Consider the following 22,845-nt stretch of genomic DNA (forward strand, 5'->3'; position numbering starts at 1 on the left):
ATGAACAAAACAGAGTGTTAAATTTCCATAAGGAAATATATATTCGCATTAATCAAATAATGTTACAAATAAATAAATGAAGTGTTATCTCAAGATAGGGAAACTATCTTGGATGCACAATCTGTTGGTTGAGAGAATATCTCAACCACACACTGTTACACAGTATTTTGTCACCGACCCCGCATCCCCTAGTCCCGGGTAGATTCAGTCCCTGAATGGCATCTGTTCAATGTCATACATCAACAAATGTGTCCACATCTTCCAAATCATTCAATAATATTAACAATGCTCTTTAATCCTGAAGATTGACCCTTTTTACCCATGTTCCAACATCATCGCAACGACAACCTCATTCTGCTTGCGATGATAACCTGAAGTGGACTAGAACGTTGCGACATCGTCGCAGGGGTACATCTGTTCTCTGCGACGGTCAGATTTTAGGACTCGTTGCAAGTCCTCAATGTCCTGCTTGCGACGATAGCTCTAAATACATTGTTGCCCCGCGAAGTCATCTCTTAGTCCTAGTGTTTGACTCGCGACGACCCAGATATGGCGAATTAGTTCAAACAGAATGCTTCTGGGTGGTTCTGGAACTAGTTGTTAGGTCAAGGAAGTTCGCCTTTCCTCCTTGGAAATGGTGGTTCCTCCTATTGAGAAACCTCCCTTGAAGATAAGCTCCCTCTCCCTCATTTATGGAGGCTCCTCCTCTTATAAAATCATTCTCCATTGCTATGATCAGCTAGATTTTTGGTATTGAGCAAATTAGCTAGTTTTGGTGTGAGATTGATAGTTTGCAGTGTGAATTGATGATAGTCTAGCAATTGGTTGTGGATTTCTTTAGCCTTGTACTAGTGCTTTTAGGTGAGAGAGAGAGTTGTCAGCCTTTTGGGAGACCTTTTGAGAATGAATGCTTGAGGAGACACACTAACTGGACCCTTCAAGGAAGATTGCGACATCAAGGCTTGGTTGTAAGCTTTGCTTTTTCTCATGTTAATACAATCAATGGTTTTTTTCCTATGTCTTGTATGAAATATATTTGGTAGCTTATTGTTCCTTGACTTTGTAAGTAAATAGTTAATTTTTGTGCTCTATGATGTGTTCTGTTGTTCTCTTGTGTTGTTTTAGGTGAATCACTCATTGAGGAGAAGTAAACAATAGTTGAAGCAGCATAACGAAGGCTCCATCGAACACCGGCATAAAGTAGGGTATTTAAACAATGACTGTTTAAGGAATTAGATGTTGTTTTGTCTTGCTATGACTAGACCAACTCTAGGGCTAGAGAGGTTTCCTCTGTCCGCAGAGGGAACATTGTCTACATCACACAAGCAAATCTAGGAAACAAAATAGGAACAAACTCCTCTAGATAGAAAGAATCACAACTGAGATAAGTAGGAATTACATATTCCAACACACCCCCTTAATGAGTATTTGTCTCGTTATCAATCTACAAAATCTAGTTGTGGTCAAACATAACAAAAGAATATGTTGATGTCCATATAAAGGAGCAATCATCCACCGGAATGCATGGGTGCTAACCGCTGCAACCGCTAGTATACCAGGATGTCCTTCGCATACATGGTTCTGTCAACCATTATAACTGCATAAATGTACATGTACCTATGAATCCCCCTCCAATATCATCATCATGGGTTTTATCGGATTACTCGTAACCATGTTCTCGATTTTATTGGATCACCCTCAACCATGCGACCAAGGGCTCTCAGCCACCATGGCTCAACTCAACCACCAAGGCTCAACACTGCCACCAAGGCTCTCTAGCCGATGTGGGCCACAAATCTGCCACTAAGGCACTCCAACCACTCTGGGCCACAAACTTGCCACTAGAGCACTCCAGCCACTTTGGGCTTCAAACCTGCCCCTAGGGCACTCCAACCACTAAGGCTCACCGAAGACCCGACTCAACTAGGCCGAGGGTCTTCGCGGCTAACCCTAAACCATGCCTATAGGAATCCATGTCCACTTCACTCTCACATGTGGTTTTCGGCTTACCACAAACTGACACTGCAAGTACACAGTGGTTTTAAGATTACCACGAACTTTATGGGGATACACATGCCTCATTAGGCTTACATTTCAAACTCCAACTCTTTGAGTTACCACGTACATACACTATAAATACCACTATAAAACATCCTAGACTTGCTTACAATTAATATGTATGACTCATAATACATCATGCTAGTGATTCTAATCCACAAACTCACACTAACTCACAAATTTTCACTTAGTTGTCCATCATCTTTTAATAGCTATTGCTACTTCTTTACCTCCTCCTTTAAAATTGTTCACATCTCGGGCATCTTTGCTTTCTCAATTAAGTCTTGGAATTCCATGCTGAATCTGTCATTTGTTAGAATAGCCAATTCTAACAAAATAACTTTATACTGAGGTGGCTAATCTCAAAATATATATATATATATTTATTTATTTATTTATTTATTTATTTATTTATTTTAATTCCAAAATTACTTTCATCATAAAGAAAATTCATTTATTGAAAAACAATGGCTACGGAAGAAACGAGGAGTGGCCTATTGCCCAAAACACACTAAGCTCACACATAGTCAACAATTTGTATCCAAAAACCTACAGACGACTCTCTCCTTCTTTCGATGAAAAAGTTCTACCAAACCTCATGAAAAGTTACAAACACGCTCGAGTGCTTTCCCATCACTTAACTACTCATAATCTCCGAAATGTAGCTTTTCAAAATTCCTGCTATCTTCACTGACTTTCATTTCTCTACTAATCAGCTTTCGGGTTCCGAGTAAGCACATTTGTGCATGTCTTTTACATGCTTTCTCAAAGAGGTCTGCAAGAGTTGACTCTCATTCCCATCCATGCTCTCGGCTCGACCCACATCACCTGCATACACCAGAGGAAACTGTCGTCTCGGGGCCAATCCCTTTCCGCTATACATTGACACACCCGTCTTGACACTCCCGTCACCCAGCACAATGTCAGCTGGAAAGCTACAATCCATAGTGTCGATGCCCATCGTGGTTATCCAGGGAGCAATGTTAGTCATCGTCCCATCTCTGGGGTCGTTGTTTCCCGTCGATGAAAAAACAAACACTCCCCTCTGCACAACACCAAAGGTGCCAATGGCAATGTTGTCCAGAAAATAAGGAACAACGCTTCCTCCGACAGACAATGAAATAACATCAAGATCGTCATTTAAAGCCTTATCGAGCACTGAGAGTATGTCGGAATCAAAGCAACCCGACAACCAGTAGACCTTGTAAACGGTAATACGGACCTTGCGCGCCATTCCTTCGGCGATTTCCTTAGCGTAGCCCAGCATGCTCGCTTTGTAAACATATTTGCAAGCAGCCATGGAAGCAATATGCACCTTCCTTTGCTGATCCTTAGTAGATCGACACTGATCCAGGCTCATCCACGATTCTGCTTCATAGATCCCAATAGCACATGGCAATTAGCTCTCCATTGTTGGCTAATCCAGGTTGAAAAACACAACCACAGGCTCTAACAACAAACACCAACCCAATATTGGATTCATCATAGGCTCAATTCAAGAACGTTCGTTTCAACTTTCAAAGGTTCATGCAGGAAAATGAATCAACACTGTGGATCTCAACATCTGTTTTGCAGAGCCTCCAAACAACTGCAAACAGATTCTTCGCATGATTACATAACTTCTCTCACACACGCCATCCATAGGCCATCACTTCTCTGCTTTCACCCTCAAAACAGGTGAGATACTCAAAATGCCTAATGGTTGCATCCTCGATGCTTCACAACTCCTCTCATCACACATTTCATTAAAGAGTCTTTGTAATTAATTTTTTTTTTTTAATTTTGATAGTAGGGGTGTTTCAACCTTATTTTTTATGGTGGAAATAGATTCATCACCAGAAAAAACCCATGGAGAACTTAAAATATTAAATCTTAACATTTAACGTGGATTTCAAAAAAAAATCACCAAATTTTACTCTAACGTAATTTCCATTATTTTCCTGGCAAATTTGCAACCTCATTAAACTAATCATTTATTTTTACACTTCATTGTAAAATAGTCTTATATATTAAATATAGAGCATTTAAAATGATACTTTTCTAATTACTTGTGTTGAGTAAAAATGCTATTTTTTTTTTGGTTAAAAGTGGAAAATAACTATCAATTTAAATAATTGAACTTGATTCAAAAGTTTCAATTTCAAATTTAACAAAAATGTATAATTGGATTGGGTTCAAAACTTTCACTTTTAATTTTTAACAAAAATGTATTAATTTTAAAATCATAACATGCTAAAATATATTAACATTATCATTTGTTTTTATTTTAAAATCATATTTTTGTTTGTCAAGTTATCTGTGATCCTCGAGGCTTGACCTATGATTTGAGGAGTTGCCATCCAGGGGCATTTAAGGGGTCAAAGTCTCCAGGGATTGCACACCGACCCCTAGTTGACTCAATGTTTTTAGCATGTATCATTGGCCTAGCAGAGAGCACAACCAACCCCCAAGGTTTGATAAGAAGTCCATCCTAAGGGGTCAAAGTCACCGAGGATTGCACACCAACCTTTGATTGACTCAATTTTTTTAGCATGTCTCATTTGCCTAGCAGAGAGCACAACCACCCCCCTGAGGTTTGATAAGAAGTCCAAAATTGTGCTAGTAAAACTTGACAAAATCACAACATGTTAATGTATATTAATATTATTATTTATTTTGTTTAAAACTGTGCAAATTTACCTATAGTGAAATATGATTGCAGAAAAATAGATTTATTGGTGAAATTGCAATGAGCAGTAGTTTGCTTTGTAGAAGAAGGCTTATTGGTGAAACTATTTATTTAAGCTTTTCATGTCTAAACCTATGACAAGTAATCTAAGTTATTGAATCTCAAATTTAAGGTTAACTTTTTGTACTTTTCACTTTTAGCCTTTCAGAATTTTTATTCACCCTCAAATACATTTCAAAATCTTAAAAAAAATCTATGCTAGGTCAAATTCAAAGGCTAAACCACTAAATTAAAAAAAAATTATTAACTAGCAATTGTCCTTAAAAGTGCAAAGATACATAGAAGGAATAGAAGGGGCATGTGGATTTGCTCTAATGTCATACAGGTGTACAAGAAGACACCCAAAGATTGAGTGCATAATCATAAAATTTCTACTAAGAGAGGAAATTGAAGAGATAAACTAATAAAATTTCTACTAAGAGAGAAAATTGAAGAGAAAAACTAAGTTCCTTTGTTGCTTAAAAAATGAACTATTATCTAATAATAGAATTTGTACTATAACCATTTTTCAAATATTTCTATTTTTTCAAGTAGTTGATTTCTTAAATTCATTTTAGTTCAGTGTCAAAAATAAATAAGAAATTTTAATTTTAGTGTCAAAATGTCAAACCAATATTAGTCAACTTCTGTATAAATTCATTTTAACTTGTAAAAAACCAATCATTTTTTAGACGTTTTTCCAAATAATTGCCTTTGTTTCAAAAAGGTGAATATATATATATATATATATATATATATATATATATATATATATATATAAAGTCATCTTAATAAAAAAAACACAAACCTCTCTAAATAAAACACAACACAAATCAGAGAAATTCAGATCTGAAATAGATATGATAAACCATATAAATCCTTACCTATATTTATATTGGTTTATCATATCTATTTCAGATCAGAATTTCTCTTTTTGTGTTGTGTTTTATTTTGATGGTTTTTATAGAGAGATTTGTGTTATAGATAGATAGATAGATAGATATGAGTAATTGTCACAATATTTTATTCAGAATTAATTACATGACTTAATACCCACTCTAGAAATATGATACTAATAGCTCACTATGGGAAATGGTAAGGGTTTCAAAGTTTTTCTTTAACATGTATAAATTCATTTTAATTCAGTGTTAAAAATAAATAAGAAATTTTAATTTTAGTGTCAAAAAGTCAAACCAATATTTAGGCATGTTTTCATTTAGTTGACTTATGTATAAATTCATTTTAACTTGTACAAAACCAATTAGAAAATAAAGGTATTTTAACTTTAGTGTAAAAAATTCAAACCATTTTTAAAACATTTTTCTAAATAATTGCCTTTGTTTCAAATATATATATATATATATATATGTTTATTAGGTCATCTTAATCCAAACAAAACACAAATCTCTCTATAAAAACCATCAAAACAAAACACAACACAAATTAGAGAAATTCAGATCTGAAATAGTTATGATAAACCAATATAAATCCTTATATATATATATATATATATATATATATATATATATATATATATATATATGAGTAATTGTTACAATATTTTATTCAAAATTAATTACATGACTTAATATCTACTCTAGAAATATGGGATTAATAGCTCATTGTGGGAAATGGTAAGGGTTTCCAAGTTTACTAAAGCCTATGGGATCTGCTATAATGACAAACCCCAACATGGTATTTGAGCCTTAGCCAAGTTTGCACTTCTTGAGCTAATTCCCACCATGGGAACATAAAAATAATAAAAATTTAGAAATTTACTTAAACAAAAAAAATTGGTGGAAGAGAAAACATCTTCAATACAACAAGTATTGTTATGTTAGCTGTGGGTCCAAATCCCAAATAAATTGTGTGAATTGATCTCTCTACACATCAATTATAAGAGCCAATTTTTGTTTAATAGTTAACTCATACCTATCCCAATGTTGCCAATGCAAAAAACAAAATTCTTTTTTTTTAAAGCCAGCTTAGCAGGAAAAGCGTGTCAATTCCATCCATTCTTCACTAACCAAAAGACAAGATCATGAAACAATTTAATATACACAATACAAGAGGGATACTTGGAAAGTACTTAGTAAATTAGTAAATAAAAATTTTTTTTTTTAAGAAATTTTATAAATTTTGTGTTATTTATTTTATTTAAATTCAATGAAATTTTAATATAACTGTTTTATAATTTTTAAATTATTTTAACATAATTTAAATGAAAAAAATGAAATTAGAAAATTATTTTAACATAATTTAAATGAAAAAAATGAAATTAGAAGAAGATTTTTTTTACATATTTATTTGTTATATGATTTTCTTTATTATTTTTACTTAATAATAAAGAAGCAATTTATTAAATTTAATTAATATTATAATAAAGAATCTTTTCTCAATTATAAATTTAGTAGAAAATTAATATAATTTAAAAAAAAAATCTTTAATATTTTAAATTTTAAATATTTTTTAGAAAAATTATTGTCTAAAATTCTATCTTTTTAAATAAACATAAATTATCAAATATTCTACCAAATTTTCTAATTAATAATTTCAATTAAATAAAACACAAATCTAGCTATTAGGTTGACTTGTTGATCTATTTAACCCTCTTCCTAGATCTGTTGGTTGGAAAGGCATTGACCAAAATCTTCAATGTAATTTCTTCCGAAAAATTCTTATACATTAAAACACAAATCATTAAAAACTTTTATCAAAATCTCCAATTATCAAACAAAATTAATCACGGTTTAAATTAAATTTGTATATAAAAAATGTTTAAAGTAAAATAATCTAGATTTGTTATTTCTCTTTCACTAGAATTTAACAATATTATTAAACTTTCGGGTTCCGAGTAAGCGCATTTGTGTATGTCTTTTGCTTGCTTGCTCAAAGAGGTCCGCAAGAGTTGAAACTCCTTCCCATCCATTCTCTCGGCTGGACCCGCATCACCTGCATACACCAGAGGAAACTGTCGTCCCGGGGCCAATCCCTTTCCGCTATACATTGACACACCCGACTTGACACTCCCGTCGCCCAGCACAATGTCAGCAGGAAGGCTACGATCCATAGTGCCGGCGTCCACCGTGGTTATCCAGGGAGCAACGTTAGTCACCGTCCCATCCCCGGGGCCGTTGTTTCCCGCCGATGCAGAAACAAACACCCCTCTGCACAGCACCTAAGGTGCCAATGGCAATGCTGTCCAGAAAATAAAGAACAACGCTTCCTCCGACAGACAACGAAATAATATCAACACCGTCGAGCGCTGAGAGTATGTCGGAATCAAAGCAACCTGACGACTAGCAGACCTTGTAAAAGGCAATACGGGCCTTGGGCGCCATTTCTTTGGCGATTACCTTAGCCTAGCCCAGTATGCTCGCTTTGTAAACATATCTGCTGGCGGCCATGGAAGCAGTATGCCCCTTCCTTTGCTGATCCTTGGTAGATCCGGGCTCATCCACGATTCTGTTTCATAGATCCCGGCAGCACGGACCAATCAGCTCTCCACCGTTGGCTGATCCAGGTTGCAAAACACAACCACAGGCTCTAACAACAAACACCAACCCAATATTGGATTCGTCATAGGCTCGATTCAAGAACGTTGGTTTAGCTTTCAAAGATTCATGCAGGAAAATGAATCAGCACTGTGGATCTCAACATCTGTTCTGCAGAGCCTCCAAACAACTGGGAACAGAGTCTTCCCAGGATTACATAGCTTCTCTCACACGCACCAACCACAGGCCACCGCTCCTCCTCTACTCTTACCCTCAAAACAGGTGAGATACTCAAAATGAGTAGTGGCTGCATCCTCGACGCTTCACAGCTCCTATCGTCACACATTTCAACAAAGAGTCTTCTCCATATGGTCGTGTCTCTCCTCGATGCGCCTTGCAACTAGATCTAGATCACTGCAAAGGTAGGTAGAGCACTTCTCTGCTTATTAATATTCTCAAGACAAATACATTCGCAGTAGTCTAACTAGCCAGAGGAATTGCCCTGAAAGTTATGGAAATTTCAGTTATATTTAGAGAAAATCCTGGAAGGATTTTTGTAAATCCAAGGTATAGTTGTTAAACTTCAAAATTTTAGGTGTCCTACATGTTTTTGATGGTGCTGAATCCACTTCCACCATCAAAAACCGTCGCTATAAGATTTTTTGAATTTTTTTTACCCGAATTCCAACCATTTTTAACCGTGAGGGCAATTCCTCTCTTGTTTCCCTCATTTCAGGCTCATCCCAGTACTGGGTTAAATTTAAAAAAAAAAATCTATATTTACATTGATCAAATAATATTAAAAATAAATATATGCAAAGTTTATTTTAAAGAACACACAATTTGTTTGTTAGTTGAGAAAATATCTCAATCACACATAAATTTAAGAAACAAAATAAGAACAAACTCTTCTAAATAAAAAAATTACAACTAAAACATGAAAAAATAACTTAAACTTATTCACACAAAATAAAAATAAAAATAAATAATCAAAAACCAACAAACAAATAAAAAAATTCCAGATCTATTCTAGATCTATACCAATGTTATAAAAAACAAATCTAATTCTATATGAATTGTATAATTAAAATAGAGCATCAATAATGAAGATAGAGATGGACCTTGATAAAATCTGAAAGCCGCGATATGTAGTCGAAAAGGGCATCTACATCAACCCTTTCTTCATCAACTGCTTCAGCTGCTTCCCTTATCCTCTCAGCATAATCCGGTAGCTTTTGAGGGCTGGAAGTAGAAGCGGTCGAATCAGGTTTTGCAGATCCATGAAAGAGACAAGAAAAGCAGTTTTTTGTTCCAGTCATGGTTGATAAATTGTTGACAACGCAGGAACGAGGGGCAACTGTGAAAGAATGATGAAAAATGAGTCCAGGCACGCACTTCAACTCGTTATACAGCCAGTCAGGGACTTGAGATTTTCAACATATAGCTCCAAGGGGCACTCCAGACTCCAATATAGCTTTAGCTGTATTCCTTGTTGAGAGGAGAGCTTCTAGAGAGCTTGTATTCCACTGAGTGAAGGAATATCACTTTACCGTCTACCGATAACGTTTCGTGGAGCTGTATTCACACAAGAGATTCTATATGTCACATCAACAAGCTGTATCCACGAAGTTTGATGATTAAAACAATAAACATAAAAGTTTTGTTTGTGTGATTTTTTAGGTTTGAATTGTGGTTTGAGGAGTTTTGAGGAGTATTTAAGTGGTTAAAGTCACCAGGAATTGCATATTAGCATTTAGTTCATTGGATTTTTTAGCATTTATCCTCCCTTTAGCACAAGGCACAACCATTTTTTAAGATGTTTGTTAAGAGGTTCATCATCAACTGGTTGTGCTAGTGAGACTTGACAAAATCACAACATGTTAATGTAAATTAATATTATTGCTTGTTTTGTTTAAAATTGTACAAATTTATAACATATAGTGAAATATGGTTGCAGAAAAATAAAAAATTTGGTGAAATTGCAATGAGTAGTAGTTTTTTTGGTGAAATTGTAGAACAGTGGTTTGCTTTGTCAAAGAAGGTTTTCTCCCTAATAAGAAAACCAATAAACCAATTCTAATTATGGAGTAAAATATAAAGATGCATATCTTCATGTTTTATATGTGAGATAGTGACCATTGCCTCACCGTGAAACTATTTCTTTAAGCTTTTCAGCGTCTAAACATATGACAAGTAATTTAAATTATTGAATCTCAAATTTAAGGTTAATTTTTTTTTATTTGGAAATCTAAAAAAACTTTCTCTAGTAGGTCAAATTCCAAGGCTAAACCACTAAATTTTAAAAAGAACATTAACTAGTAATTGCTCCTAAAGATAGAAAGATACAATGTTCTAATAATAGAATTGTACTATAACCATTTTTCAAATGTTTTCATTTTTTCAAGTAGTTGATTCACGTATAAATTTATTTTAATTTAGTGTCAAAATAAATAAGAAACTCTAATTTTAGTGTCAAAAAGTCAAACTAATTTCTAGGCATGTTTCCAAGTAGTTGTCTTCATATAAATTCATTTCTCTTAGTGTAAAAAACCAACTAGAAATTAGAGAGATTTTAACTTTAGTGTAAAAAAATCAAACCATTTTTTAGTAATGGCATTTGTCTCAAATAGGTGAAGAGTGTATATATATATATATATATATATATATATATATATATATATATATTCATTTTAAGTTTATTTGGTCATCTTAATCAAAACACAACACAAATATCTCTCTAAAAACCATCTAAACAAAACACACCAAATTACAATGCAAATCAAAAAGATTTTAAAGCATAGGTAAGACATACCTAAAATAGATATGAATAGTGAAAACCAATGTAAATCCTTACCACAATGTGAATGTGTGTGTGCGTGCCTTGGAGTAATTGTCACACTATCTTATAATTACATGACCTAATTGCCACTCTAGAAATATGGGACTAATGGCTCATTGTGGGAAATGGTAAGGGTTTCTAACTTTACTAAAGCCTATGGGATCTAGTATAATGACAAAACCCAACATGGTATCTAAGCCTTGACCTAAGTTTGCACTTACTTCATTCGAATCAAATATGTGGGCATATCCCACATTGGTGTAGGATGAATAAGTGAAATAATGAAGAAAATAAGAAACTCAACAAAATAACCAAGATAAGAAACTGAATTAGAAACTGAATGTGTTATTCAACAATGATTCTCCGCCTTACATTTCATGGGCATTTGATACTTTTATATCACCAACTATCGTTACATAACTAATTATTCGGTATACAACTGTCTATTTACATTTTACCTAAAGTTACTAATTCGTTGTCAAACTAACAAACTCCACCTTGACAACAATTTTCCCATTCATCATCTTTCCTGCAAGCCAAGAGAAGCTAAACACCATCGTAGCTTCTCTACTGTAACTGGCTTTGTGAATATGTCTGCACAATTTTCTCGTGTATGGACCTTTTTAAGAGCTACTTTTCTGCCATCGATCACATGTCTCAGAAAATGATACCTTACATCAATGTGCTTGGTTCTGCTGTGATAGGCAGGGCTTGTAGCCAAGTGAATAGCGCTTTGACTGTCACAAAGTACATTCACTTTCTCTTGCTTCCTTCCAATCTCATCGAGCAGACCCTTTAACCAGGTTGCTTCTTTACTGGCATCTGAAGCAGCTATATATTCAGCTTCGGTAGTGGACAACGCAACTGTTTCTTGAAGCTTTGACATCCAACTAATTGCTCCACCTGCAAGAGCAAAGACATAACCTGTAGTAGATCTTCTTTTGTCCAAATCACCTGCATAGTCAGCATCTACATATCTGCAGACTGATCCTTCACTACCATTAAAGACGATGCAATGGCCACTTGTGCCTCTTAGATATCGCAACACCCATTTCACTGCTTGCCAATGTTCTTTACCTGGATTTGCCATGAACCTGCTGACAACTCGAACTGCATGTGAAATGCCAGGTCTTGTAGATACCATCGCATACATTAAGTTGCCTACAACGTTTGCATATGGTACATGAGACATATACTGCTTTTCTTCATCAACTCTAGGACTCAAAACCGAAGAAAGCTTAAAATGGGAAGCTAAAGGAACATTAACAGGTTTCACAGTATTCATAGAGAACTTTTCAAGTACCTTCTCCACATACTTCTGCTGTGACAACCAAAGCTTACCATTTTTCCTGTCTCTGTGTATCTCCATGCCCAAGATATGTTTTGCTGCTCCAAGATCCTTCATATCAAATGTCCTAGAGAGTTGAGCCTTTAACCTGTTGATCTCTTCCATGTTTTTGCTTGCAATAAGCATATCGTCAACATACAAAGCTAAGATAATGAATATGCCATTGAAACGTTTGAAGTACACACAATGATCATACTCACTTCTTATAAAGTTCTGGCTCACCATGAAGGAATCAAACTTCTTGTACCATTGTCTGGGAGACTGCCTCAGACCATACAATGATTTCCTGAGTTTGCAAACTAATCTTCTGCTGCGACCTCGTACAAAACCTTTTGGTTATTCCATATATATCTCTTCGTTCAAATCACCATGTAGAAAAGTTGTTTTAACATCTAACTGTTCTAACTCAAGATTAAGCAACGCAGTTAGTGCCAACACAGTACGTATAGAAACAAGTTTTACAACTGGAGAAAAAATCTCATGAAAGTCTATACCTTCAACCTGAGAATACCCTTTTGCTACCAGTCGCGCCTTATACCTTTCAATACTACCATCAACTTTCCGTTTCAGCTTGAAGACCCATTTACATCCAACAACACTTCTCCCTTCAGGAAGCTCTACAAGATCCCAGGTATTATTCTTGGCTAAGGAGTCCATTTCTTCTTCCATAGCCATTTTCCATTTCTCGCTATCTGTATCATCTACTACTTTCTGATAACAAGAAGGTTCCCCATCTTCAGTAATCAAAGCAAAAGATGAAGCAGAATCTTCATACCTTTTGGGAGTTTTCCTTTCCCTTGTAGAACTTCTCAGAGCGACTGGTTGCTGAACTGGTTCAGAAACTTGCACTGGATCAGAAGCTTCAACGACTTCCTTTGTGTCTTCAACACCTTTTTCTCCAGAAGTCTCTCCTTCCTTTTGACTGTCACCGAAAGGTCTAGCCTCCAACTGAACTCGTTGACTCGGCGATACCTGTTCCTGTTCAATTCTTTCAACATTTGATTTTAACAAAGAGGATTCATCAAATGTTACATCTCTACTAATGACTATCTTCCGCAATGTAGGATCCCACAACCTATATCCTTTCACTGCATAGTCATACCCCACAAAGACATAACATTTCGACTTTGGATCTAATTTTGAACGCTGATTTTTCGAAATAAGAGAATAAGCATCACAGCCAAATATCCTCAAATGAGAATAGTCACAAGACTGACCTATCCAAACTTCTTCAGGAATTTTACAATCAATTGCTACTGAAGGTGATTTGTTAACTAAATAACAAGCAGTAGATACTGCTTCTGCCCACAACTCCTTTTGCAAGTTAGCATTGCGGATCATGCTTCTGGCTCTTTCCATAAGAGTCTGATTCATACGCTCAGCAACACCATTTTGCTGAGGAGTATAAACAACAGTTTTGTGTCTAACAATGCCCTCATCCTTACAGTATTGTTCAAATTCAACAGAAGTGGACTCACCACCATTGTCAGTTCTTAGACATTTAATAGATTTTCCTGTTCTTTTATCTACCATTACTTTAAATTGTTTAAAGACATTTAATACATCAGCTTTCCTTTTTAGCATATAGACCCAAACTCTACGGGAGTAATCATCAATGAACGTTAAAAAATACAATGCACCTCCATATGACACAATAGGGGAAGGCCCCCACAGATCATAATGAATGTAGTCTAAAACATCTTTACTATTATGATTTCCAACTTTAAATCTCTGTTTACACTGTTTTCCATACACACAATGTTTACAGAAATCTAAATTCAAGGATTTCAGACCTGGAAGAGATTTACATTTCATCAGTATATGAAGACCTTTCTCGCTCATATGACCCAAACGCTGATGCCACAGACGAGTACCTGCTTCTTCCTTTTCTGACGCAACCACTGCTTCACTGACCTGAGTACTTCCTTTTAACCTGTAAAGATTTCCGACCTTTTCTGCCTTCATAACCACAAGGGCTCCTTTAAAGACTTTCAAGACGCCATCCTGACCTGTAACCATCTGAATCCAACACTCCCAAAGAGATTAAATTTTTCTTCAAATCAGGTACATGTCTAACACTAGTTAATGTCCTAACTGTGTTATCATACATCTTAATCCTGATATCTCCCATCCCAACAATCTGACATGACACATTGTTACCCATAAACACAGAACTACCGTTTACATTTTCATACGAGGTAAACCAATTTCTATGTGGGCACATGTGATGCGAAGCACCAGAGTCTAACAGCCAGCTATCAAAACTCTAAGAGACATTACATTCAGGTGAAGTTTCATCTATCATACATAATTCTTCAACAGATAAAACTTCGTCTATCATACCTGAATCGACCTGATTCGCTTCGTTCTTCAGGTTTTCGGATTCCTTCCGTTTCCAACAGTCCTTCTTCAAGTGTCCAACTTTACCGCAGTTCCAACATTTTGCCTTACACTTCTTGCCCTTCGATTTCGACCTGGAAGACCCCCTTGGTTTTTCTCCTCTTTCCTTTGAGCGTCCTCTAGCGACCATGGCTTCTGATGCAGCTGTTTCAGTGCTGGATTTCCTTCGTACTTCTTCAGACAGAAGAGCTCCCACGACTGATTCAAACTTCAAAGAATCAGCAAAGCTGAAGCTGATTGAAGTTACGAAGTGATCCCATGATTCAGGCAGAGAACACAACAAGGTTATGGCTTTATCTTCTTCCTGTATTTTGACTTCCATATCTGTTAATTGACAAATTAGTGTATTAAAAACATTCAAATGTTATGCAACGTTTGAACCTTCTTTCATTCGAAGACTGTATAACTGTCATTTCAGATAAATTCTGTTGGTTAATGATTTTGTCATATAGAGGTTTTCAAGTTTTTCCCACAATCCTGACGCCGTAGTCTCTTCAACAATGTTGAAGAGAACTTCATCCGCTAGGCATAACCGAATGGTACTAAGAGCTCGGGCATCCAAGTCCTCCCAGTCTGAAGTAGTCATGGTTGCAGGTTTCTTAGTTGCCCCATCCAATGCCTTGTGCAACCCTTGTTGCACAAGCAGATCCTTAACCTTCAGTTTCCAAAGAGCAAAATTGCTCTTTCCAGTGAATTTCTCCACCTCAAATTTTTCATTCGACATCTTGGCCATTTTCTAAGACTTTCAATCTTCAGTCTAGGGTTTTAAAAAAAAAATCAATTTTCTTCTTCCAAAAAAAAAATTTCCAATGCCAACAAAGGATTTCCAAGTTTTAACTCTCCCTACTTCATTTAAAAAAAAAAAATGTTGAATAATTTTTCCAGGAAAAAACCTTTTTTTTTCGATTCAAAAAAAACCCTTTTTAAAAAAACTTTTTTTTCTCCTTTCCTCAAAGAAAAAAAAACCATGTCTTCTTCTCTTCAAATTCTCACATTCACCCCTTTATTCAAAAACTTTCTGAAACAAAATTTCTTAAAAAAAAAATACCTGGATTTTAACAGCAACTTCGGCTCAGTCACGCAGCAATCTGGCTCTGCGTTCCTTGCTGAACTGCAACGTCTTCACACAGTCACGCAACAAACTGGCTCTGCGTTTCTCGCTGGACAGTGCTCTGCGTTCCTTGCTGAACTGCAACACACAACAACTCCACTACGCAGGCTGAACTACAACGTCTTCACATAGTGACGCAACAAACTGGCTCTTATAGAAAACTTCAACGCAGAGAGCAGAGCACACCATATGGGCTTATGTACAGCCAGTCACAGGTCACAGCACAAAAAACACGCTGGTCCTTTCAACGCACTTCAATGCCTCCCCTCAGTCTTTCACGCGCTCTTTGAGATGGGCTCCTGGACAGCAACACGCAGATTATTCACTGGTCTTTCAACGCTCACAGCACAGAAAACACGCTGGTCCTCCAACGCACAGAACGCACAACCTTCAACCTCACGCCTTTAACGCACTCAACCTTCAATGCACAGAAAGCACAGCCTTCAATGCACAGAACGCAGACAACAATTCTCCTTCACGCCCAGGCTCACCGCCCTCGGAGCTCTAATACCACTTGTAGGATGAATAAGTGAAATAATGAAGAAAACAAGAAACTCAACAGAATAACCAAGATAAGAAACTGAATTAGAAACTGAATGTGTTATTCAACAATGATTCTCCGCATTACATTTCATGGGCATTTGATAGTTTTATATCACCAACTATCGTTACATAACTAATTATTCGGTATATAACTGTCTATTTACATTTTACCTAAAGTTACTAATTCGTTGTCAAACTAACAATTGGGAACATAAAAATAATAAAAAATTAGAAGTTTACTTAAACCCAAAAAAATTGGTTAACCAAAAAACCTCTTCAATATATATAATGTTTACTAAATTGTAGTTTATTCCAAGGTATATACAACAGGTATTGTTATGTTAGCTATGGGTCCAAACCCCAAATGGATTGTGTGAATATCATAAGAGCCAACTTTTTGTTTAATAGTTAACTTATACCTATCCCAATGTAGCCCATGACAAAAACAAGGTTCTTCTTTTTAAAGCAATCATGCCAATTCCTCATAAGTTCCATCGCAAGATACCTTCTTCACCAAGAAAAATACATGATCATGGAACAATTTAGTATACACAAAAAGGATACATATCCTCATAGACTCCATCCCAAGATCCCTTCTTCGCCAAGCAAAAGACATGATCATGGAACAATTTAGTATACATGAAAGGGATACATATCCTCATAGGCTCCATCCCAAGATCCCTTCTTTACCCAACAAAAGACATGATCATAGAACAATTTAATATGCACAAAAAGGATACACATCTAGCGAGTATACACAAGATCCCTTCTTCACCAAGCAGAAGACATAATCATGGAACAATTTAATATACACAAAGAGGACATGATCATGGAACGATTTAATATGCACAAAAAGGATACATATTTATGGAGTATAAACATGATCCCTTCTTTACCAAGAAAAAGATATAATCATGGAACAATTTATTTTTTCTGTTAAGCTTGGCATGACCTTTCATTTTCTATTTATAATCGGAAAATTTACACCACAAAGTTTGGCTATGTGGCCTCAACTTGCCTAATGGGAAACCAAGTCTATTGGCCACCTATCCTCATTGTAAGTCATCCAAAAACAATAGAGTTTCAATCTCTCTAGCCAAGTTATTTATGTCTCTGTTTCATGACCAGACTCTATATATCTATCTATACATATACTTGCATGACTAAAAGTAAATGCTAACCGCATATATAGCAAAAGTAAACATGGTAAACTAACTAGCCCTTTTGTTCCTCTGAGGTTGATTCCACAGGTGCGGGATCCTTGACCGTTACTCCAGGCATCTCAAACAATTACAGGATGTATGGAATGTGTCTTTCAATTCTGTCGAGTCGAATATCTTGCTTATGGAGTTGGAACTGAATTTTCTGCAAATCCTGTTTGTAGCTCGACATCCCTTGGAGAGAAACCGCCATACCCACTGAGATCTGTTCCATGGCTTTACCCAACGGGGTTTTCATTAGCCAATAGAGGTACAATGTCTACCCGAATTAGCGACTGCTCGAAGAGCATGGTACAGTCCTTTACTGCACTCTCCACCGCTGCTACCACATCTTTCACAGCGGTCTCGCGCTGCTCTCTGATCTCTGGTGGAGTCGAAGGCTGGGCCCTTCAACTGCAATTCTGCAATTTTGAGGTTCAGCTCCAACTAAACCTTTGCCAATTCAGTTCATTCATCTCGCACTCCAGCAATGAGCTTCTGAATCCTCACATCGATTGGCTCGGCCCCGAGAATGCCCAACTCTAGGGCAGTCCTGCACACCTCAATTACGACGGTGGTAATGCGTTGGTTCTTGTTTTTAATGTCTTTGACAAGGTTAAGGGCGGAGTCTCTTTGCATGGTTAGTTGGGCATTGTTGACCTTCTGTTCATTGATCACCCGTAATGCACGTTGTTCATGGGCCCGAAATTTCGCGATCATACCATCCTTCAAAAGGTAAAGCACCTCACTCGGAAGTGCAGCCAAGTTGAGTCCAAATCTCTTGAGTGCTCTGTCAGTGGGTCTGTCAACTTTAGTCTTTGTTGTTAGTGCTCCATCCGGCAGCATTATTTCTCGGGGATCCCTTTCGCACAACATCCATGTGGCTTCTGAGGTGCTGGGCACCAAGCTAGTTGATGCCACATTGGTCTGTATCTGTGATGCATGGATCTACAGCTCACACAGACCCATCTGTATAGTTCCCAATGCTTGCTATTGTTGCTACTCGAACTGTTGCAGTAGTTCCGTAATGGCATTCCACACTGTATCGTCTATGTTGTTTAAGGCCCCCTCTATTAGGGTAATTGGGTCAAAAGACGTCTTGCTAGCCTTGGATTTCTTTTACGGCCCCACTTTCTATGGATCTCTGGTGCACTTGGTGTGGAACGGAGTCATCTCTAGGTCCGCTCCTCCTTGTTCCGTCTAATCATATTCTTCCTCGGTCTCCAGGGAAGGCGACTTCTGACTCGGGTCAGAATCATGCTCTTCTTCACTTTCCTGTCCACCTGACTGCTGCGCAAAAGCACGCTCTACCTTGGCCTTATTGTCAACCTCCTTTCTCCTCTTCACGGCCAGCTATTCCATCTTCAACTTGGCTTCTCCCTTCTTTCACTGCACGGTGGTCTTTCTAGACCCCGTTGTCGAGTCTGTGGCATTGCGCCAATTTGCCGACCAACAATCAAGGACTGTTGTAATTGCATGAGTGGTGGCCAAGTATGGTAGGTCATGCCATTTCTTCTTAGGGTCCTTTCGCACCTGTATTGACACATGGTGGAAGTCGGACTTGAATTCCACGTATTCTTGTAACTTCTCAAAATTTGTAGGTGTCAACCACAGCTTGCGGTTGAGGCCATATGTATGCTCATTTCCATAAAGATCCAAAAGATCTTGCTATCCCTTATCCGCTAATGATCCTTCGTTTCCCACAGCGAAGCGAACTTCACTGCCTCCAGTAGGTCCGGTGCAACCGGAGGGAATTGGCTATCTTCAGGTAGCCCCCATGCAACAAGCACTATGGACAACAATAGCATTGCATAGTGAAAGGTCTTACTGTGATCTTGTACTTCGTAACAGTTCGTGAGGAACTCACCATAGAGGTAGTGTGCCTAGTTAAATTGAACTCCCTTCGTGCATTAGGCTGCCAAAGCTATCACTGGTGCCGATATTTCATCTGCGCGACACTTCAGCATGACTTTTCCTGCTAAGATTTGTGTCACAACTTTGAATGCAGGGTCACATATGCTCGAAATGGCATAGCCACACTACTTCTTTACTAGCTTGAATTTCTCCTTCATCGCCTCGGCAAGCATATGCTCATCGGCCTTTCCACCAAACACCATGGTTGGAGTTTCTCCTGTGTATGGCAGTCACGTGATCCTATGGATCAGCATGTCTGTGATGCGTATCGGTTCCTCCATCCACATACACTCATCATGCACCAAGCACATTAGATACTTGATCACTACCAGTGTGATAGGCACGTGGTTGTAATGTGGCACCCATAACAGGTTTAGCAGGCCTGCCTTGTCCACACCTTTCAGCCACTTCCTCGGCTCCAATGTGATCACAGTATTTGTGTGGAAGACCCAGTGCATAAGTTGGTCTGTCACTAAATGAGGGAAGTGCTCCGTGTCTGCTAAGTCCCAGTCCTCCAACTTCAAAAGGAGGACACAGCCCAAGCGCGATCCCTCAAAGATGATTTTGTCTGGCAGGAGGGGTGTGTGCAGGGTGACTTCACTCTCATCAATATATTTGGGCACCTTTGTCTTGCCCTTGCGCGGAGGAACGTATTCAAGCAGTGTAGATATGGGGTCCAACCCCTCAATTTCAAACAGCCTCCATTTCTACTGCAATATCCTCATCATTCATGGGGATTTCTTCGACCTCTTCTTCTGGCTCTAGGTCAATCATTTTGGCCTTTTCTTACGTGGTGGGTTTTCCTGACTGTGGGTGCCCCCTTAGTGATGCACGCACTAGCGGTGGCATTTTCTGCTTGTCCTTCTTTGGTTTTGGCCCCTCCTGGGTCGGCCTAGGCCTTGGACAAGGTGTCCTGGGGGATTTAAGCACTTCCTTTGGTACTTTTGCAGGTGCAACTTCTAGGGCAGCTCCCTCTGCTGTGATAGCCACCTCTGGAACAACTCCCTCGGAATGATGTTATGGAAAAATTCCTATGTAGCAAAACTTCAAAGGTTTCACGGTTCATGTGCGCCTAAGAACCCAACAACTCAATTCTCAAAATGCTAAGTATTTTTCGCTGGGAAACCGCCTATAATTTATAGGCTCTTTCAAATTCAAATCTAACCGTTCCCCCCAAAATCGGTTCATTAATTCTAGATTGGCGCCAAATTTTCAAATATTGGGTTCCCAAGCCAAGGCCATGCAAGAGAGCCTAGTCTCTACCCACTAGGTTTCCCTCTGTGGAGTGCAATCCCTTTCCCCTCTGCTTAGTAAGCTAGAACAATACGTCTGTCATTATTATACCCGACACCACCCACAGAGATCCTAGTTATTCTCTTAACACAATAATTTCTCCTAGTGCCCCAGGATTTGTCGTGGTTTCGACAATAGGGCCATACTCCCGCCTGACAGATTAGTTGACCCTCGCTTCCCTCAACCTTAGAGGGTAGACCTCTGCCTACTAGACCCCAGCGACCAACCCCACTTATCCCGCAGTGTGCGGTGTCCAGGTTCCCATTGCCAAACCATGCAAAGTCCAAATAGCCAGAGGCAGGGTCAATACCAGGCAAGCTCAATACAAAGCCACATAGCCAAACTATTGCAGCTTGATGCCTCCTCCATTTCCCCCAACATTTCCCCTAATTATCTCCCTCTCCCCCCAACAAAAACCAACTCATGTCGTCATTTCAAAGGAGGCGAAGAGCCAAGATACATACCCGTTTCTGCGCCAAGTTTGATGTCGTTGGTGCCATCATCTTCCCTTGCCTCTGCTCCAACTCCTTACTTCGCAAGCTAACTCACAATCCTTACCTGTCTTACTAGCCTTTGTTTCTATACTACCTTTCTCTCCATTGCCATCTCTGCCACCTTTCCCACCACCCTTGCATGTACTCATGCCAAGGGCCACCACACCCATCACTTTGAGCGTGTGGGGGGTGGTCATATGCAATTCACATGTACGCCTCATTACTTCCTGCAGGCATTTCCATCCACTGGCACACACCCCGATCGAGGTAATCATGGAACAATTTAATATACATAAAGTGGATACATATTTAACGAGTATACAAGTGGGATACCTAGATACCATTTTTTGGCAAGTGGAGGTAATTTTAATTTCTTAAGAAATTTTATAAATTTTATGTTATTTATTTTATTTAAATTTAGTGAAATTTTGATATAATTGTTTTATAATTTTTTAATTATTTTAACATAATTGAAATGAAAAAAAATAAGATCAGAAAAAGATTTTTTTTGATATATTTATTTATTATATGATTCTCTTCATTGTTTTCACTAAATAATAGAGGAGCAATTTATTAAATTTAATTAATCTTATGATAAAGAATCTTCTCCCAGTTATAAAATTAAGCAAAATTAATTTAATTTAAAAAATTTAAATTTCTATAAAATTTTGAATTTATAATATCCTTTCGAAAAATTATTGTCCAAAATCCTATATTTTTAAATAAATATAAATTATCAAATATTCTACCAAAATTTCTAATAAATAAACTAAATTAAACGAAACACGAATCATTAAAAACTTCTATTAAAATATTTAATTATCAAACACAATTTAAATTATATTTATATTTAATAATTATTTAAAGTAAAGTAGTCTACATTTATATTTAACGAATGTATTTAACGATTATTTAAAGTAAAGTAGCCTAGATTTGTTATTTATCTTTCACTAGAATCTCACAATATTTTTAGAATTTTGTATTTTTTTCCAACATCAATACAATTTAAGAAAAAAAAATTAAATAAACATAAACCATAAAAAAATCTGAAATTTTAATTAATAAAATAGAAATCTTTAATTTTTTTTTATTAAATACTTAGTTTTAACGATCTAAAATATATATAGCTTTAGCGGTATAGCTTTAGGTGTATGTTCGGAGGAGAACTTCTATATATATCATATACACAGGTCGTATTCCACTAAGTTTACGTAATGAAGGAATATCACTTTACGGACTACCGATAACGTTTCCTAGAGCTGTATTCACAGCAAGAGATTCTATATGTCATTCACGAAAAAAGCGTGGATACATTGGAATTTCAAATTCACTTTGTGATGGAGTTATTTGTGTGTGGCATTGTTTATAGAGGTAGCAATTTCAATTTGTTAAGATTTAAAATTTGTAATTATTTTATTTTTAATTTTTTATATTAGGTTTGTTTG

General features: G+C 37.0%; 1 long non-coding RNA gene across 1 annotated transcript; it reads right to left on the bottom strand.

Annotated features, from left to right (window-relative positions):
* Positions 1 to 7,520: 7,520 nt before the first annotated feature.
* On the bottom strand, positions 7,521 to 9,804 carry LOC149210661 (uncharacterized). Its single transcript, XR_016252297.1, has 2 exons — positions 9,381 to 9,804; positions 7,521 to 8,761 (listed from the first exon to the last, which is right to left on the bottom strand). It is a non-coding gene; the product is annotated as an uncharacterized LOC149210661 (long non-coding RNA).
* Positions 9,805 to 22,845: the final 13,041 nt, after the last annotated feature.

Source organism: Pinus tabuliformis, chromosome 1_2 (assembly GCF_031772625.1).
Source record: "Pinus tabuliformis cultivar Carrire ecotype Pingquan chromosome 1_2, CPIR1, whole genome shotgun sequence".
NCBI classification, from domain to species: Eukaryota; Viridiplantae; Streptophyta; class Pinopsida; order Pinales; family Pinaceae; genus Pinus; species Pinus tabuliformis.